Below are 18,682 nucleotides of genomic sequence, written 5' to 3' on the forward strand. Positions count from 1 at the left end.
GTATCACTTTTTAAACTCAAAATACCAGAGACATCAGGGCTGTGTTCCCTGAGTATCACTTCAAAATACCAGAGACATCAGGTCTGTGTTCCCTGAGTATCACTTTTTAAACTCAAAATACCAGAGACATCAGGGCTGTGTTCCCTGAGTATCACTTTTTAAACTCAAAATACCAGAGACATCAGGTCTGTATTCCCTGAGTATCACTTTTTAAACTCAAAATGCCAAAATCCCTGAGTATCACTTTTTAAAGGTCTATTTTCCTCAATAATTCATTTTTCCAAGAATGACAGGTCAGGCTTCTAAAGGCCAGAATATCTTATTTTTTTTACCACAGGTCCTTAATTAACGAACTGTAATGATTAAGTCATTTAATTGGCCATGCTGCATTGTCATTCAATGATCAAGTACTAGGCTTCATCAGACATTTTGAATAATGAATTGATATTGTTTGAATATAGTTTAACAATAATGGTAGTAATAATAATAATAATAATAGTTATTTGGTGTGTGATTATATTTTTGCTATTTCACACATGTACAAGTGTGTATTAATATGCAAGTGTGAATTGTAAATGTATTTTTCTTCATATCCCAACTCCCCCTAAGACACCCTTAGAGATTGGGGTTATGGCCAATAATATGAATACACAAAATACAACATTATTTAATTATGTGATTTTGTAATCAATGCTTACATTTAAAAATATGAGTCATTTAGCAGACGCTCTTATCCAGAGCAGCTTACCGTAATGAGTGCATACATTTTCATACAGGTCCTCCATGGGAATCAAACTCACAATCCCACCACAATAGCAAAATCCCAGCTGGCATTGCAAGCATGCTCTACCAACTAAGCAACACGGGACAACTGTTTCAAATCTTATTTCCATACTTATAAAGAAAAAAAGGCAATACAGAAATTATTTGGCATTATTCAAATGATGTTACAATAATTAAATGTCTATCATGGGAATACTAGTAATTTGTTATTGTTTATTTTTTTCCTGTCTGTAATAGTAGATGAAATACAGGTTGGACATACAGCCAGCTATCGTGTTCATCTTTTTTTGTCTCTATTTTCACTTCTTGTCTTCCCTACATCTCTTTCTGTTTTCTTCCACTTTCCAGCCTTTTCTTTTCATCTGTCTCTCATGGTGACTGACCCTGTCTGTTGTACCAGAACTAGCTGGCACTCCAAATGTTTCCAGAGAGTTCTGGCTGCACCTGTCTGTTATACCTTAACTAGCTATCACTACAAATGTTTCCTAATAGTTTTTGCTGCCCATGTCTGTTAAACATTAAATAGCTGGCACTACAACATTTTCCCAAGAGTTGTGACTGTCCATGTCTGTTGTACCATAACTAGATGGCACTCTTCATGTCTCACTAAGAGTTGTTGCCGACCCTGTCTGTTATAACTTAACTAGTTTGCACTACAAATGTTTCCTAAGAGTTGTGGCTGCACCTGTCTGTTGTAAAATAACTAGCTGGCACTCCAAATGTTTCCCTTAGAGTAGTGGCTGCACTTGTCTGTTGTACCAAAATTAGCTGGCACTCTGAATGTTTCCTAAGAGTTGTGGCTGCCCCTGATTGTTTTACCATAACTAGCTGGCACTCCAATTGATTCCTAAGACTTGACACTGCCCCTGTCTGCTTTACCAACACTTGCTGGTGTTAAACATGTTTCCTAATCTCAGCTTGTTACCTGTATAAAAGATACCTGTCCACAGAAGCAATCATTCAATCAGATTCCAAACTCTCCACCATGGCCAAGACCAAAGAGCTCTCCAAGGATGTCAGGGACAAGATTGTAGACCTACACAAGGCTGGAATGGACTACAAGACCATCGCCAAGCAGCTTGGTGAGAAGGTGACAACAGTTGGTGCGATTATGGTGGAACAAGCTCCCTCACGACGCCAGGACAGCGGAGTCAATCACCACCTTCCGGAGACACCTGAAACCCCACCTCTTTAAGGAATACCTAGGATAGGATAAAGTAATCCTTCTAACCCCCCCCCCCCTTAAAAGATTTAGATGCACTATTGTAAAGTGGTTGTTCCACTGGATATTATAAGGTGAATGCACCAATTTGTAAGTCGCTCTGGATAAGAGCGTCTGCTAAATGACTTAAATGTAAATGTAAATGGAAGAAACACAAAAGAACTGTCAATCTCCCTCGGCCTGGGGCTCCATGCAAGATCTCACCTTGTGGAGTTGCAATGATCATGAGAACGGTGAGGAATCAGCACAGAACTACACGGGAGGATCTTGTCAATGATCTCAAGGCAGCTGGGACCATAGTCACCAAGAAAACAATTGGTAACACACTACGCCGTGAAGGACTGAAATCCTGCAGCGCCCGCAAGGTCACCCTGTTCAAGAAAGCACATATACATTCACGTCTGAAGTTTGCCAATGAACATCTGAATGATTCAGAGGACAACTGGGTGAAAGTGTTGTGGTCAGATGAGACCAAAATGGAGCTCTTTGGCATCGACTCAACTCGCCGTGTTTGGAGGAGGAGGAATGCTGCTTATGACCCAAAGAACACCATCCCCACCGTCAAACATGGAGGTGGAAACATTATGCTTTGGGGGTGTTTTTCTGCTAAGAGGACAGGACAACTTCACCGCATCAAAGGGACGATGGGCAGGGCCATGTACCGTCAAATCTTGGGTGAGAACCTCCTTCCCTCAGCCAGGGCATTGAAAATGGGTCGTGGATGGGTATTCCAGCATGACAATGACCCAAAACACACACGGCCAAGGCAACAAAGGAGTGGCTCAAGAAGAAGCACATTAAGGTCCTGGAGTGGCCTAGCCAGTCTCCAGACCTTAATCCCATAGAAAATCTGTGGAGGGAGCTGAAGGTTCGAGTTGCCAAACGTCAGCCTCGAAACCTTAATGACTTGGGGAAGATCTGCAAAGAGGAGTGGGACAAAATCCCTCCTGAGATATGTGCAAACCTGGTGGCCAACTACAAGACACGTCTGACCTCTGTGATTGCCAACAAGGGTTTTGCCACCAAGTACTAAGTCATATTTTGCCAAGGGGTCAAATACTTATTTCCCTCATTAAAACGCAAATCATTTTATAACATTTTTGACATGCGTTTTTCTGGATTTTTTTGTTGTTATTCTGTCTCTCACTGTTCAAATAAACCTACCATTAAAATTATAGACTGATAATTTCTTTGTCAGTGGGCAAATGTACAGAATCAGCAGGGGATCAAATACTTTTTTGCCTCACTGTAGCTGGCACTCCAAATGTTTCCCAAGAGTTGTGGCTGCCTCTGTCTGTTTACCATAACTAGCTGGCATTACACATTTCCTAAGAGTTTTGGCTGCTCCTGTCTGTTGTAAAATAACTAGCTGGCACTCCAATTGTTTCCTAAGAGTTTTGGCTGCTCCTGTCTGTTGTAAAATAACTAGCTGGCACTCCAATTGTTTCCTAAGAGTTTTGGCTGCCTCTGTCTGTTGTAAAATATCTAGCTGGCACTAAAATATGTTTCTTAAGAGTTGTGGCAGCACCTGTCTTTTGCACCATAATTAGTTGGCATTCCAAATGTTTCATAAGAGTTGTGGCTGCCCCTGTCTGTTGTACCAGAACTATCTGGCACTCCAAATGTTTCCCTGGAGTTGTGGCTGCACCTGTCTGTTATACCTTAACTAGCTATCACTACAAATATTTCCTAAGAGTTGTGGCTGCCCGTATCTGTTGTATCATAACTAGCTGGAACTCTTCATGCTTCTCTAGAGTTGTGGCTTCACCTGTCTTTTGTACCATAACTAGCTGGAACTCCAAATGTTTCCCTAGAGATGTGTCTGCCCATGTTTGTTGTGCCATAACTAGCTGTCTTTCCAAATGTTTCTTAAGAGTTGTGGCTGCCTCTGTCTGTTGTAAAATAACTAGCTGGCACTCCAAATGTTTCCTTGGAGATGTCGATGCCTCTGTATGTTGTTCCATAACTAGATGACACTCCAAATGTTTCCCTTAGATTTGTGGCTGCACTTGTCTGTTGTACCATTATTAGCTGGCACTCTGAATGCTTCCTTAGTGTTTTGGCTGCCCCTGTCTGTTGTACCATAACTAGCTGGCACTCTGTTTCCTAAGACTTGGCACTGCCCCTGTCTGTTGTTCCATAACTAGCTGGCACTCCAAATGTTTCCTTAGTGTTTTGGCTGCCCCTGTCTGTTGTTCCATAACTAGCTGGCACTCTGTTTCCTAAGACTTGGCACTGCCCCTGTCTGTTGTTCCATAACTAGCTTGCACTCCAAATGTTTCCTTGGAGTTGTGGCTGCAGCTGTCTGTTTTACCATAACTCGCTGGCACTCCAAATGTTTCCTAAGTGGTCAACGTTTACTAAGATGGTTATTTCCGGTATAACTTGCAGACTTGTTTACGTGCTGCTGTGCGTTTTGTTGCTAACCTTTCTTTGCTACCTGACAACTTTACGGTTTTTACTTTTATTTACCGTTTATATTTTTAGTTTTTCCCTCACTCAACTTTTCTCTCATTCAACTTTTTCACTCCGGACGCTTTATCTGGACGTGGTTCATCAGGACCTCCACCAGCCGAAGCTAAGTAGTAACATTAACATGATGCCTTCTAATTGCAGTCGCTGTACTCATAATATACAGGAGAACGATCGCCTATCGGCGAGGATAGCTGTGCAGCAAGCCCAGCTTCAAACGCAATCGTTAGGCAAGGGTAATTTCAGTGTAGGAAAGGATGAAACAGCGTCTGTGCCACCAGTACAGATTAGCCAGCCTGCCAGCCTGCCAGCCTGCCAGCCTGCCAGCCTGCCAGCTTAGCACAGTCAATGTAGTCAGCTCAGCTATTCCCATTGAGACCGCGTCTGTGCCTCTACCTAGGTTGGGAAAAACTAAACATGGCGGTGTTCGCCTTAGCAATCTCACTAGAATAAAGACCTCCTCCATTCCTGCCATTATTGAAAGAGATTGTGATACCTGACATCTCAAAATAGGGCTACTTAATGTTAGATCCCTCACTTCCAAGGCAGTTATAGTCAATGAACTAATCACTGATCATAATCTTGATGTGATTGGCCTGACTGAAACATGGCTTAAGCCTGATGAAAATACTGTGTTAAATGAGGCCTCACCTCCTGGTTACACTAGTGACCATATCCCCTGTGCATCCCGCAAAGGCGGAGGTGTTGCTAACATTTACGATAGCAAATTTCAATTTACAAAAAAAACCCGACGTTTTCGTCTTACATTTACATTTACATTTAAGTCATTTAGCAGACGCTCTTATCCAGAGCGACTTACAAATTGGTGCATTCACCTTATGATATCCAGTGGACCAACCACTTTACAATAGTGCATCTAAATCTTTTAAGGGGGGGGGGGGGGGGTTAGAAGGATTACTTTATCCTATCCCAGGTATTCCTTAAAGAGGTGGGGTTTCAGGTGTCTCAGGAAGGTGGTGATTGACTCCGCTGTCCTGGCGTCGTGAGGGAGCTTGTTCCACAATTGGGGTGCCAGAGCAGCGAACAGTTTTGACTGGGCTGAGCGGGAACTGGGCTGAGCGGGAACTGTGCTTCCTCAGAGGTAGGGAGGCGAGCAGGCCAGAGGAGGATGAACGCAGTGCCCTTGTTTGGGTGTAGGGCCTGATCAGAGCCTGAAGGTACGGAGGTGCCGTTCCCCTCACAGCTCCGTAGGCAAGCACCATGGTCTTGTCGCGGATGCGAGCTTCAACTGGAAGCCAGTGGAGAGAGCGGAGGAGCGGGGTGACGTGAGAGAACTTGGGAAGGTTGAACACCAGACGGGCTGCGGCGTTCTGGATGAGTTGTAGGGGTTTAATGGCACAGGCAGGGAGCCCAGCCAACAGCGAGTTGCAGTAATCCAGACGGGAGATGACAAGTGCCTGGATTAGGACCTGCGCCACTTCCTGTGTGAGGCAGGGTCGTACTCTGCGAATGTTGTAGAGCATGAACCTACAGGATCGGGTCACCGCCTTGATGTTAGTGGAGAATGACAGGGTGTTGTCCAGGGTCACGCCAAGGTTCTTAGCACTCTGGGAGGAGGACACAAGGGAGTTGTCAACCGTGATGGCGAGATCATGGAACGGGCAGTCCTTCCCCGGGAGGAAGAGCAGCTCCGTCTTGCCGAGGTTCAGCTTGAGGTGGTGATCCGTCATCCACACTGATATGTCTGCCAGACATGCAGAGATGCGAGTCGCCACCTGGTTATCAGAAGGGGGAAAGGAGAAGATTAATTGTGTGTCGTCTGCATAGCAATGATAGGAGAGACCATGTGAGGATATGACAGAGCCAAATGACTTGGTGTATAGCGAGAATAGGAGAGGGCCTAGAACAGAGCCCTGGGGGACACCAGTGGTGAGAGCACGTGGTGCGGAGACAGATTCTCGCCACGCCACCTGGTAGGAGCGACCTGTCAGGTAGGACGCAATCCAAGCGTGGGCCGCGCCGGAGATGCCCAACTCGGAGAGGGTGTAGAGGAGGATCTGATGGTTCACAGTATCAAAGGCAGCAGATAGGTCTAGAAGGATGAGAGCAGAGGAGAGAGAGTTAGCTTTAGCAGTGCGGAGAGCCTCCGTGACACAGAAAAGAGCAGTCTCAGTTGAATGACCAGTCTTGAAACCTGACTGATTTGGATCAAGAAGGTCATTCTGAGAGAGATAGCAGGAGAGCTGGCCAAGGACGGCACGTTCAAGAGTTTTGGAGAGAAAAGAAAGAAGGGATACTGGTCTGTAGTTGTTGACATCGGAGGGATCGAGTGTAGGTTTTTTCAGAAGGGGTGCAACTCTCGCTCTCTTGAAGACGGAAGGGACGTAGCCAGCGGTCAAGGATGAGTTGATGAGCGAGGTGAGGTAAGGGAGAAGGTCTCCGGAAATGGTCTGGAGAAGAGAGGAAGGGATAGGGTCAAGTGGGCAGGTTGTTGGGCGGCCGGCCGTCACAAGACGCGAGATTTCATCTGGAGAGAGAGGGGAGAAAGAGGTCAAAGCACAGGGTAGGGCAGTGTGAGCAGGACCAGCAGTGTCGTTTGACTTAGCAAACGAGGATCGGATGTCGTCAACCTTCTTTTCAAAATGGTTGACGAAGTCATCCGCAGAGAGGGAGGAGGGGGGAGGGGGAGGAGGATTCAGGAGGGAGGAGAAGGTGGCAAAGAGCTTCCTAGGGTTAGAGGCAGATGCTTGGAATTTAGAGTGGTAGAAAGTGGCTTTAGCAGCAGAGACAGAAGAGGAAAATGTAGAGAGGAGGGAGTGAAAGGATGCCAGGTCCGCAGGGAGGCTAGTTTTCCTCCATTTCCGCTCGGCTGCCCGGAGCCCTGTCTTTTGAGCTTCTAGTCATGAAATCTATGCAGCCAACTCAATCACTTTTTATAGCTACTGTTTACAGGCCTCCTGGGCCATACATATCGTTCCTCACTGAGTTCCCTGAATTCCTATCGGACCTTGTAGTCATAGCAGATAATAGTCTAGTTTTTGGTGACTTTAATATTCACATGGAAAACTCCACAGACCCACTCCAAAAGGCTTTCGGAGCCATCATTGACTCAGTGGGTTTTGTCCAACATGTCTCCGGACCTACTCACTGCCACAGTTATACTCTGGACCTAGTTTTGTCCCATGGAATAAATGTTGTGGATCTTAATGTTTTTCCTCATAATCCTGGACTATCGGACCACCATCTTATTACGTTTGCAATCCCAACAAATAATCTGCTCAGACCCCAACCAAGGATCATCAAAGTCGTGCTATAAATTCTCAGACAAACCAAAGATTCATTGGTGCCCTTCCAGACTCCCTCTTCCTACCCAAGGACATCAGAGGACAAAAATCAGTTAACCACCTAACTGAGGAACTCAATTTAACCTTGCACAATACCCTAGAGTTGTGTCTACCCTTTTCCATTGTACCAAAGCTAGCTGGCACTCCAAATGTTTCCCTAGATTGTGGCTCCTCCTGTTTGTTGTACCATAACTAGCTGGCACTCCAAATGTTTCCCTGGAGTTGTGGCTGCCCATGTCTGTTGTACCATAACTAGCTGGCACTCCAAATGTTTCCCTGGAGTTGTGGCTGCCCATGTCTGTTGTACCATAACTAGCTGGCACTCCAAATGTTTCCCTGGAGTTGTGGCTGCCCATGTCTGTTGTACCATAACTAGCTGGCACTCCAAATGTTTCCCTAGGATTGTGGCTGCTCCTGTTTGTTGTACCATAACTAGCTGGCACTCCAAATGTTTCCCTAGAGTTGTGGCTGCTCCTGTTTGTTGTACCAAAGCTAGCTGGCACTCCAAATGTTTCCCTAGGATTGTGGCTGCTCCTGTTTGTTGTACCATAACTAGCTGGCACTCCAAATGTTTCCCTAGAGTTGTGGCTGCTCCTGTTTGTTGTACCATAACTAGCTGGCACTCCAAATGTTTCCCTGGAGTTGTGACTGCCCGGGTCCAGCTGCTGGCCTCCTGTTCCCTGGAGGGCGCCCGGGCCATAACCAGCTGGCACTCCAAATGTTTCCCTAGAGTTGTGGCTGTACTGTCTGTTGTCCCATAACTAGGTGTCACTCCAAATGTTTCAATAGAGTTGTGGCTGCCCATGTCTGTTCTAACTCAACTAGCTGGCACTACAAATGTTTCCCTAAGAGTTTTGACTGCACATGTCTGTTGTACCATAACCAGCTGGCACTCCAAATGTTTCCTACGAATTGTGGCTGCCTCTGTTGTACAATAACTAGCTAGTATTCCAAATGTTTCCTAAGATATGTTGCTGGATGTCCCTGTCTTTTGTACCACAACTAACTGGCACTCCAAATGTTTCCATAGAGGTGTGGCTGCCCCTGACTGTTGTACCATAACCTGTTATGGCTAGGGGGCAGTATTTTCACAGCCGGTTAAAAAAAACGTACCCGATTTAATCTGATTATTACTCCTGCCCAGAAACTAGAATATGCATATAATTATTAGCTTTGGATAGAAAACACTCCAACGTTTCTAAAACTGTTTGAATGGTGTCTGTGAGTATAACAGAACTCATTTGGCAGGCCAAAACCTGAGAAAATTCCATGCAGAAAGTGCCCTGTCTGACAATTTCTTGCCCTTCTTGATTATCTCTATCCATTACAGAGGATCTCTGCTGTTACGTGACACTTCCTACGGCTCCCATGGGCTCTCAGAAGGCGGCAAAAAGCTGAATCGTGGCTTTGCAGGCTCTGGCTGAAAAAAAGTAGCGCATTTGGGTAGTGGCTGGTTACAGTACTGTGAGACTCAGGCGCGTGCCCGCGTTGACCCCATGCCTTGTTTTCTTTCGTCTGTTTACCTAAACGCAGATTCCCGGTCGGAATATTATCGCTTTTTTATGAGAAAAATTGCATAAAAATTAATTTTAAACAGCGGTTGACATGCTTCGAAGTACGGTAATGGAATATTTAGAAATCTTTTGTCACGAATTGCGCCATGCTCGTGACCCTTATTTACACTTCGGATAGTGTCTTGAACGCACGAACAAAACGCCGCTATTTGGATATAACGATGGATTATTTTGAACCAAACCAACATTTGTTATTGAAGTAGCAGTCCTGGGAGTGCATTCTGACGAAGACAACAAAGGTAATCAAACTTTTGTAATAGTAAATCGGAGTTTGGTCAGGGCTAAACTTGGTCGGTGTCTAAATGGCTAGCCGTGATGGCTGGGCTATCTACTGAGAATATTGCAAAATGTGCTTTCACCGAAAAGCTATTTTAAAATCGGACATATCGAGTGCATAGAGGAGTTCTGTATCTATAATTCTTAAAATAATTGTTATGTTTTTTTGTGAACGTTTATCGTGAGTAATTTAGTAAATTCACCGGATGTTTGCGGGGGGTATGCTAGTTCTGAACGTCACATGCTAATGTAAAAAAGCTGTTTTTTGATATAAATATGAACTTGATTGAACAAAACATGCATGCATTGTATAACATAATGTCCTAGGGTTGTCATCTGATGAAGATCATCAAAGGTTAGTGCGGCATTTAGCTGTGGTTTTGTTTTTTGTGACATTATATGCTAGCTTGAAAAATGGGTGTCTGATTATTTCTGGCTGGGTACTCTGCTGACATAATCTAATGTTTTGCTTTCGCTGTAAAGCCTTTTTGAAATCGGACAGTGTGGTTAGATTAACGAGAGTCTTGTCTTTAAAATGCTGTAAAATAGTCATATGTTTGAAAAATGGAAGTTTTCGGATTTTAGAGGAGTTTGTATTTCGCGCCACGCCCATCATTGGATATTGGAGCAGGTGTTCCGCTAGCGGAATGTCTAGATGTAAGAGGATAAGTAGCTGGCACTCCAAATGTTACCTAAGCTTTGAGACTGCCCCTGTCTGTTGTACCGAAACTAGCTGGCACTCCAAATGTTTCCCTAGAGATTTGGCTGCCCCTGTCTGTTGTACCATAACTAGCTGGCACTCCAAATGTTTCCTAAGAGTTTTGACTGCACATTTCTGTTATACCATAAATAGCTAGCGCTACAAATGTTTCCTAAGAGTTGTGACTAGATTTGTTTGTTGTGCCATAACTAGCTGGCATTCCACATGTTTCCCTAGAGTTGTGGCTGGCCCTGTCTGTTGTACCGTAACTAGCTGGCACTCCAAATGTTTCCTAAGAGTTTTGACTGCACATTTCTGTTATACCATAAATAGCTAGCGCTACAAATGTTTCCTAAGAGTTGTGACTAGATTTGTTTGTTGTGCCATAACTAGCTGGCATTCCACATGTTTCCCTAGAGTTGTGGCTGGCCCTGTCTGTTGTACCGTAACTAGCTGGCACTCAGAATGTTTCCCTGGAGTTGTGGCTGCCCCTGTCTGTTGTACCGTAACTACCTGACACTCAGAATGTTTCCTAAGTGTGAAATCAATAATTGTTCTAATGACTGTTTATGTGTTTGTTTGTACCGTATCCTCTGACATTGACATTATCTATTTGATTTGCAGATGTTCCAGAAACAGGCATTATTAAGAGAACAAAATGACGGAATGGAATGGAAAACAAATATAATTGCCGTGGTAATGTATGTTTCCAGTTTTAATGGAACAGGAGAGGCATTTAATACAGAGACGCAGTTGCAGAGTAAGCACACACACACACACATAGCCCTTTGCAACGGTGTATGTAGATACTGTGTTAACGTCCTTCCTTTATCAATCCAGGTGACCCCATAAGATTCTCTCTCACAGAGCTGCCCGGGGAATGATTCAGCATCACAACACCTTTTCGGAAATTTACCCTGAGAAAAGTCGTTTTAACTTACACAAACATTCAGCAAACCCTCTTGTAAACCATACTAAATTATCAAACCTTCTGGTAACCATACTCAATGGTCAAGGATAATGGATGTGACTTTCTTATCTGTACCTCTATCCTCCTCTGCTCTGACAGACAGACAGACAGACAGACAGACAGACAGACAGACAGACAGACAGACAGACAGACAGACAGACAGACAGACAGACAGACAGACAGACAGACAGGAAAACAGTGTACTTCTCAGCTATGACCAGTAGGTGGGGGTATGAACCATGATCTTTCTACGAGACCTGTCTATTCTCTCCATCCTTTACTGTCTCTCTACCTCCGTTTCACTCTCTTTCCACCCATATTCATTCTCTTAATTAAAACTCTCGTTCATTCTCATTCTATTCTATGTTTCTTCTATCCCTCTGTCTCCTACCGTTCATCGCTGTTTTCCATTTAGTTGTGTTGTTATTGCTAACACCTCCTTCACTCCCTTTCTCTGTCTTGTTCCTCTAGCTTCCATACATCCTTCCATATTTACTTCCTCAGTCTCCTTCCCATGGCAATAAAGGTGCCTGTGTTCTATCACGGTTACATTATCAAATATTATTTTACCACGGTAAAACCACAGAAAAATTAGCCATTCAATAATCCAAAGAGTTTATTAAAATTAAAAATTGAAATTAAAGAAATTGAGTGAACAACAGCAAAAGTATTTTCTATGCACTAGTAGTGGCTGAATCTGCTATTTGAACTGACCATTATTTTCTATTTAATCTTTATTTAACTAGGCAAGTCAGTTAAGAACAAATTCTTATTGACGATGAAGGACAGTTTCTAGTCTTGCCTCTTAGCGAGTTGAGTTAAAGCCTATGTATTAGTCCAGGGAGCTAATGCAAGTCTTCAGGTGTCAGTCAAGGTCTCTCATCACACAGACATGGATCACTGAACCACCTCAGTTACACACTACACACTACACACCACACACACACACACACACACACACACACACACACACACACACACACACACACACACACACACACACACACACACACACACACACACACACACACACACACACACACACACACACACACACACACACACACAGTCTATTGTCTATCTATTGTTTACATCAGCAGCCAAGCATAGTGTTTTTCTTCTCTACTCATCCCAGGTGAGAGAAGTGTTTGTCCTCTTCAGATAGTCGTGTGTGTGTGTATGTGTGTGTGTGTGTGTGTGTGTGTCTGACCTGATAATCTGTGTGTTTTTAGAGTGCTGTTCATACATTGGTCTTTACGTTGATCACAAACCTAAACAGAGATCAACTACTTTATCAGATCTGTGCGTCCGTGCGTGCATTTGTGTGGGCTTACCAAAGCAAGCTAGTCAAATAATACTCAGTATCAGCTGATATGTGCTGTCTGTCTGACTGTCTGGAGAAGACACTGTTATGTTTTCCTGATTAGAATAACCTTTTGCGCTTTAGATTGTAAGAGGACGCACTAGTAAGGTTTGGGGTCAATTCTAACTAAAGTCGGTTCAATTCAGGAAATAAACAGAATTTCCCCCCACCTATTTTCAATGACTTCTCAATAAACGGAAAAGTTATTTAATTCAAATCACTCCCTGAATTGAGTGACTTCAATTTCGAATTGACCCCAACCTTGTCTAGCAAGTAACTCTCTCACCTTTCTTTGGTGCTCTGAATTGTTCATTTTGGATCCAAAGAAAGTGTGTGTGTGTGTGTGTGTGTGTGTGTGTGTGTGTGTGTGTGTGTGTGTGTGTGTGTGTGTGTGTGTGTGTGTGTGTGTGTGTGTGTGTGTTTAATGTAAATACAGTATGTTGCCATAGCTCCCATGTGTATTCAAGTTGTACACCATAGGGATTTTCTTCCTCATTAGGCATTCACATCTTCAAGTACCCCGTTCTCCATGGACCTGCCCTCTGTGTTTGTGTGCGTGCTTGAGTGTGTATACACGTGTGAGTATGCATGTGCCTGAATGCTAGTGCGTTTTTGCCATATGGTCTGCATGGTGATGAGAGGTCATGATGTCTCGACCCGCTCCACTACAGCCCCGTCGATGTGAATGGGGACGTGCTCGGCCTGTCGTTTCTGATGTTATTGGCCATAAACTAGAACCAGACCAGACCAGACCAGTAGAAGTATAGCCCATACCAGACCCAGGCCAGACTAGACCCAGGCCAGACCCAGACCTGACCCAGGCCAGACAAGACCCAGGCCAGACCAGACCAAACCAGTAATAGTATACACCAGACCCACACCATACCCGGACTAGTCACAGACCAGACCTGGACCAGAGCAGACCCAAACCAAACCAGGCCAGGCCTAACCAGACCGGACCCATCTGGTAATATGAGTTTTTTTTATTCCCAAGTCTGTAGAAATCTCAATATTTACAATTCTTTTGTGTTCCATTCCTTAGTTGGGGGTTGGGGGTGTTCGGGTTTAGGATTTCCGCCAATTCTTTTCATGTTTTCGCTTTCCATGTACCAGAAGACAGTTATCATTGGTTTGGGGAAAGCCTTTCCATGTACCAGAAGAGGACTTATCATTGGTTTGAGGAAAGCCTTTCCATGTACCAGAAGACACTTATCATTGGTTTGGGGAAAGCCTTTCCATGTACCAGAAGACAGTTATCATTGGTTTGGGGAAAGCCTTTCCATGTACCAGAAGACAGTTATCATTGGTTTGGGGAAAGCCTTTCCATGTACCAGAAGAGGACTTATCATTGGTTTGGGGAAAGCCTTTCCATGTACCAGAAGACAGTTATCATTGGTTTGGGGAAAGCCTTTCCATGTACCAGAAGAGGGTTATCATTGGTTTGGGGAAAGCCTTTCCATGTACCAGAAGAGGGTTATCATTGGTTTGGGGAAAGCCTTTCCATGTACCAGAAGAGGACTTATCATTGGTTTGGGGAAAGCCTTTCCATGTACCAGAAGACGGTTATCATTGGTTTGGGGAAAGCCTTTCCATGTACCAGAAGACGGTTATCATTGGTTTGGGGAAAGCCTTTCCATGTACCAGAAGACAGTTATCATTGGTTTGGGGAAAGCCTTTCCATGTACCAGAAGAGGGTTATCATTTGTTTGGGGAAAGCCTTTCCGTGTGTTATCATTTCAACACTATATTTTGTCCTGTTTCATATTTTTGATGTGTGCCGTTGCTAAATGAATACATGGGAAACACTGAGACAATGCACTTCCCACTGAATTTATTTTATTAAACTAAAGCATGCCAGATACTCCAATATTTTCTCAATATTAGCCGGGGAGCCACTCAGGAGTTGAGAAATAAATAATACAAGAATGTAAAGTCGGTATCCTCCTCTTTTCAACAGAGGCCATCAACCTTTTACTGCAGTGGGCTAAATCAGGGTCACACACAGTGTTTCTGGGTAGTCTGAAACAAATCTACTTTGAAACAAAAGTATCCACCTCACACACATGGTTATGGGCTTTAAATAAATGTCAGATATAGAGTTGAAATTTATTCAATTTTGAGTTTGCATCCCAATATTACACTTTTTTATACATCACAGAAAACGGAAATATAACAAACTATTTTACATAGAAACACAGAATCTGCTTAAAAAAAAAAAGAAAGTGTATTAATTATGAAAATTATTAATACGATTCCACCCATGAGGCCATTGGAGGACAATTTTGACTGCAGGAAAGTGCTACAGCTGTGTTTTTTCTGTGGTTTTATTATTTAGCATTTTTTTGCTTAATGAAAAGGTTTCAATCCACGAATCAACCAGCTGTTAGAGGAGTTGGGCGCTCTCCACTGCCAGTCAGGGGATATTCTGCTGAAACTGTTTGTGTATAAATAAACTACAGCTTCGGATTCAGAAATGTATCTGTTTTGCCAGAAATAATATAGACTCCATATTTATTGGGGCACATCAGCCAATTCCAGGCCTGGTTAGGGTAAGAGGAGAAGGAGGAGAAGGATGGAGGTTGTGAATCTGGTGGCATGTGGTCCACACCTGAGCCCTGAGAGAAAGTGAGTGATAGGGGGGAGGAGGAGGACAAGGAGAGGAGAGGAGGAGGAGAGGAGGAGGAGGAGGAGAGGAGGAGAGGAGGAGAGGAGAAGAGGAGAGGAGGAATAATGAATTCCGCTACACGCTCATTACTCCCTATTCAACTGGAAGACACCTCAACGAACACACTGTGTGTGTGTGTGTGTGTGTGTGTGTGTGTGTGTGTGTGTGTGTGTGTGTGTGTGTGTGTGTGCGAGATCTCTGTTTACCCACTTCAAGAAGAGCCCCAGAAGAGGTTCTGTTAACTGATAGCCTTCTCTCTCTCTCTCTCTCTCTCTCTCTCTCTCTCTCTCTCTTATATATATCTCTATAGCTCTCTCTCTCTCTGGTATGCAAAAAAATAACACTTTATACCAGGTTATCATACTCATTTAGGCTTTTCATCTAGTATAATTCGCTCCATACTATTAAAGGTTCGTATTTCGAGACCAACGTGTGTCTAACAACATGGTATAATCAGCTGAGGGGAGGCGCCGTACCAAAATTATCGAATGGAGCATTAGTGTTTACTAAACAGTACCTTCTAAATTGTATACTGTACTAGTGTTTACTAAACAGTACCTTCTAAATTGTATACCGTATTAGTGTTTACTACAGAGCCGACCGTAGGCTCGTCCCTAAATTGTATACCGTATTAGTGTTTACTAAACAGTACCTTCTAAATTATATACCGTATTAGTGTTTACTAAACAGTACCTTCTAAATTGTATACCGTATTAGTGTTTACTAAACAGTACCTTCTAAATTGTATACCGTATTAGTGTTTACTAAACAGTACCTTCTAAATTATATACCGTATTAGTGTTTACTAAACAGTACCTTCTAAATTGTATACCGTATTAGTGTTTACTAAACAGTACCTTCTAAATTGTATACCGTATTAGGGTTTACTAAACAGTACCTTCTAAATTATATACCGTATTAGTGTTTACTAAACAGTACCTTCTAAATTGTATACCGTATTAGTGTTTACTAAACAGTACCTTCTAAATTGTATACCGTATTAGTGTTTACTAAACAGTACCTTCTAAATTGTATACCGTATTAGTGTTTACTAAACAGTACCTTCTAAATTGTATACCGTATTAGTGTTTACTAAACAGTACCTTCTAAATTGTATACCGTATTAGTGTTTACTAAACAGTACCTTCTAAATTGTATACCGTATTAGTGTTTACTAAACAGTACCTTCTAAATTGTATACCGTATTAGTGTTTACTAAACAGTACCTTCTAAATTGTATACCGTATTAGTGTTTACTAAACAGTACCTTCTAAATTGTATACCGTATTAGTGTTTACTAAACAGTACCTTCTAAATTGTATACCGTATTCGTGTTTACTAAACAGTACCCTCTAAATTGTATGTACTAGGATTAGTACACAGTACGATGTTTAACGTTTTACTGCAGTGGGTTAAATCACGGTCATTTTAAACAAATTTACTTTGAAACAAAAAAGTATACACCTCACACACATGGTTATGGGTAAAAGAGAAGACACCTGTACCATGTCAGATATAAAGTTGAAATGTATTCAATTTTGAGTTTGCATCCCAATATTACACTTTATATACATCACAGAAGACTGAAATGTAACAAAACCATTTGACATAGAAACACCACATTTTTTTATATATTTTTTTTACAATGTTGATTAATTATGAAATGCATAAAATATGATAGCATTCCACCCATGAGGCCACTAGAGGGCGATTTGGTGATCTGACTGCAGGAACTACTTAAGTAGTAGGCAAGACAGATTTCGGACACTGCCTCTGTCTTTCTCTCGTTCTCTCTCTTTCTCTCGCTCTAAATTTTTATTTTCTCTCTTGTTCTTTCTTTGTCTGCTCTCTCTGTTTCTTGTTTTGTAGAATGTTTCTGAAGCCAGTGGGAGTAGCTAGCTTGTACAGCGTACAAGGGAAAGGTAAACGGAGTGTCTGTGAGAGATGACAGTCTGGAACAAGAGAAGGAGCAGGAGCAACTCCGGATCTCTCTGGAATTCTCTTCCAATATCTTTCCTTTCCCTTTTTTCTCTCTGTGTGTGTGTGTGTATGTGTGTGTGTGTGTGTGTGTGTGTGTGTGTGTGTGGTACATCTGGCAGCTTCACAGACAGGTGGTCTGGCAATGCCTGCCTTCCAAAGAGTCGTAGCCCAACAAATGTTCCTTCTTCTGTCTCCCTCTCTCTTTTTATCCCCCCTTCTCTCTCTCTCTCTCTCTCTCTCTCTCTCCTTAATATATGTTCTTTTTATGATGTTCAGTTTCGGGGAAAGATACACCTCAATCTGTGAGGACATTTGTGGTGACACATTTTTCCCACATGTCATTTCCTAAGACATGAATTCAACAAATTAGTCAGACCAAATGTTCAGTTAGACATGTCTCACCCAGCACAGACTAATCTGTTTTATATTGTGTCTGTGATAGTAATTTGTTTACAACCAACCTCATCAAAAAAGGAAAATAGCAGTTTTATATTTGTGTGTGTGTGTGTTCAAATTTGTTTATTTGTCATATAAACATGAAATAAAATAAAATTGTATTGGTCACATACACATATTGTTATTGCGGGTTTAGCGAAATGCTTGTGTTCCTAGATCCAACAGTGCAATAGTATCTAACAGTTAACAACAATACACACTAATCTAAAAGTAAAAGAATGATATTAAGAAATATATAAACATTAGGACAGTGAACAAAGTGCAACTAAATACTTAGCAAATAAATGCTTAGTGTGTGTGTGTGTGTGTGTGTGTGTGTGTGTGTGTGTGTGTGTGTGTGTGTGTGTGTGTGTGTGTGTGTGTGTGTGTGTGTGTGTGTGTGTGTGTGGTGGTAGAGTGCCAGGCTTCTGTGCCCGCTCTAGCCCTCTCTTCAACTTCTGGAGCCCTGGAGGCTGGACCAAGGTCACACTCCTCTGTCGTGTGTGTGTGTGTGCGCTCATTTGTGTGCGCGTGCGTACGTGCGTACATGTGAGTGTGTGTGTAAGAGATAGAGAGAGAGGGATGTCCCAGAATGCACTATAAACTCTCTCAATCTCACGTCAGAATTAGATGTTGATCAATGTTTCTCTAGTCAGGTCACGCATGTCAGTATTCGACGTCCATCCACGTCTGAGGAAGTCAGGAGATGACATGTAAAGCCGGCAACTAGGGTTTTGCTAGAGTGTTGTGGGATGGAGGATGGGCGTAACATTTCAAAGGTTGCAAGTTTGAACCCAGTGATATGTCAAATTTCAAAGTTGTTCCAAACGTCAATTTTCGAAGTGTTTAAGGTTTAAGTCTAGACATTAACTTAGAATTCTTAATGTTAGGATAGGCTTAAAACAAAAATATCCAAATAAATGTTATATTGCTGGAT

Source organism: Salmo salar, chromosome 09 (genome assembly GCF_965601325.2).
Source record: "Salmo salar chromosome 09, fSalSal1, whole genome shotgun sequence".
In the NCBI taxonomy this organism is placed as follows: domain Eukaryota; kingdom Metazoa; phylum Chordata; class Actinopteri; order Salmoniformes; family Salmonidae; genus Salmo; species Salmo salar.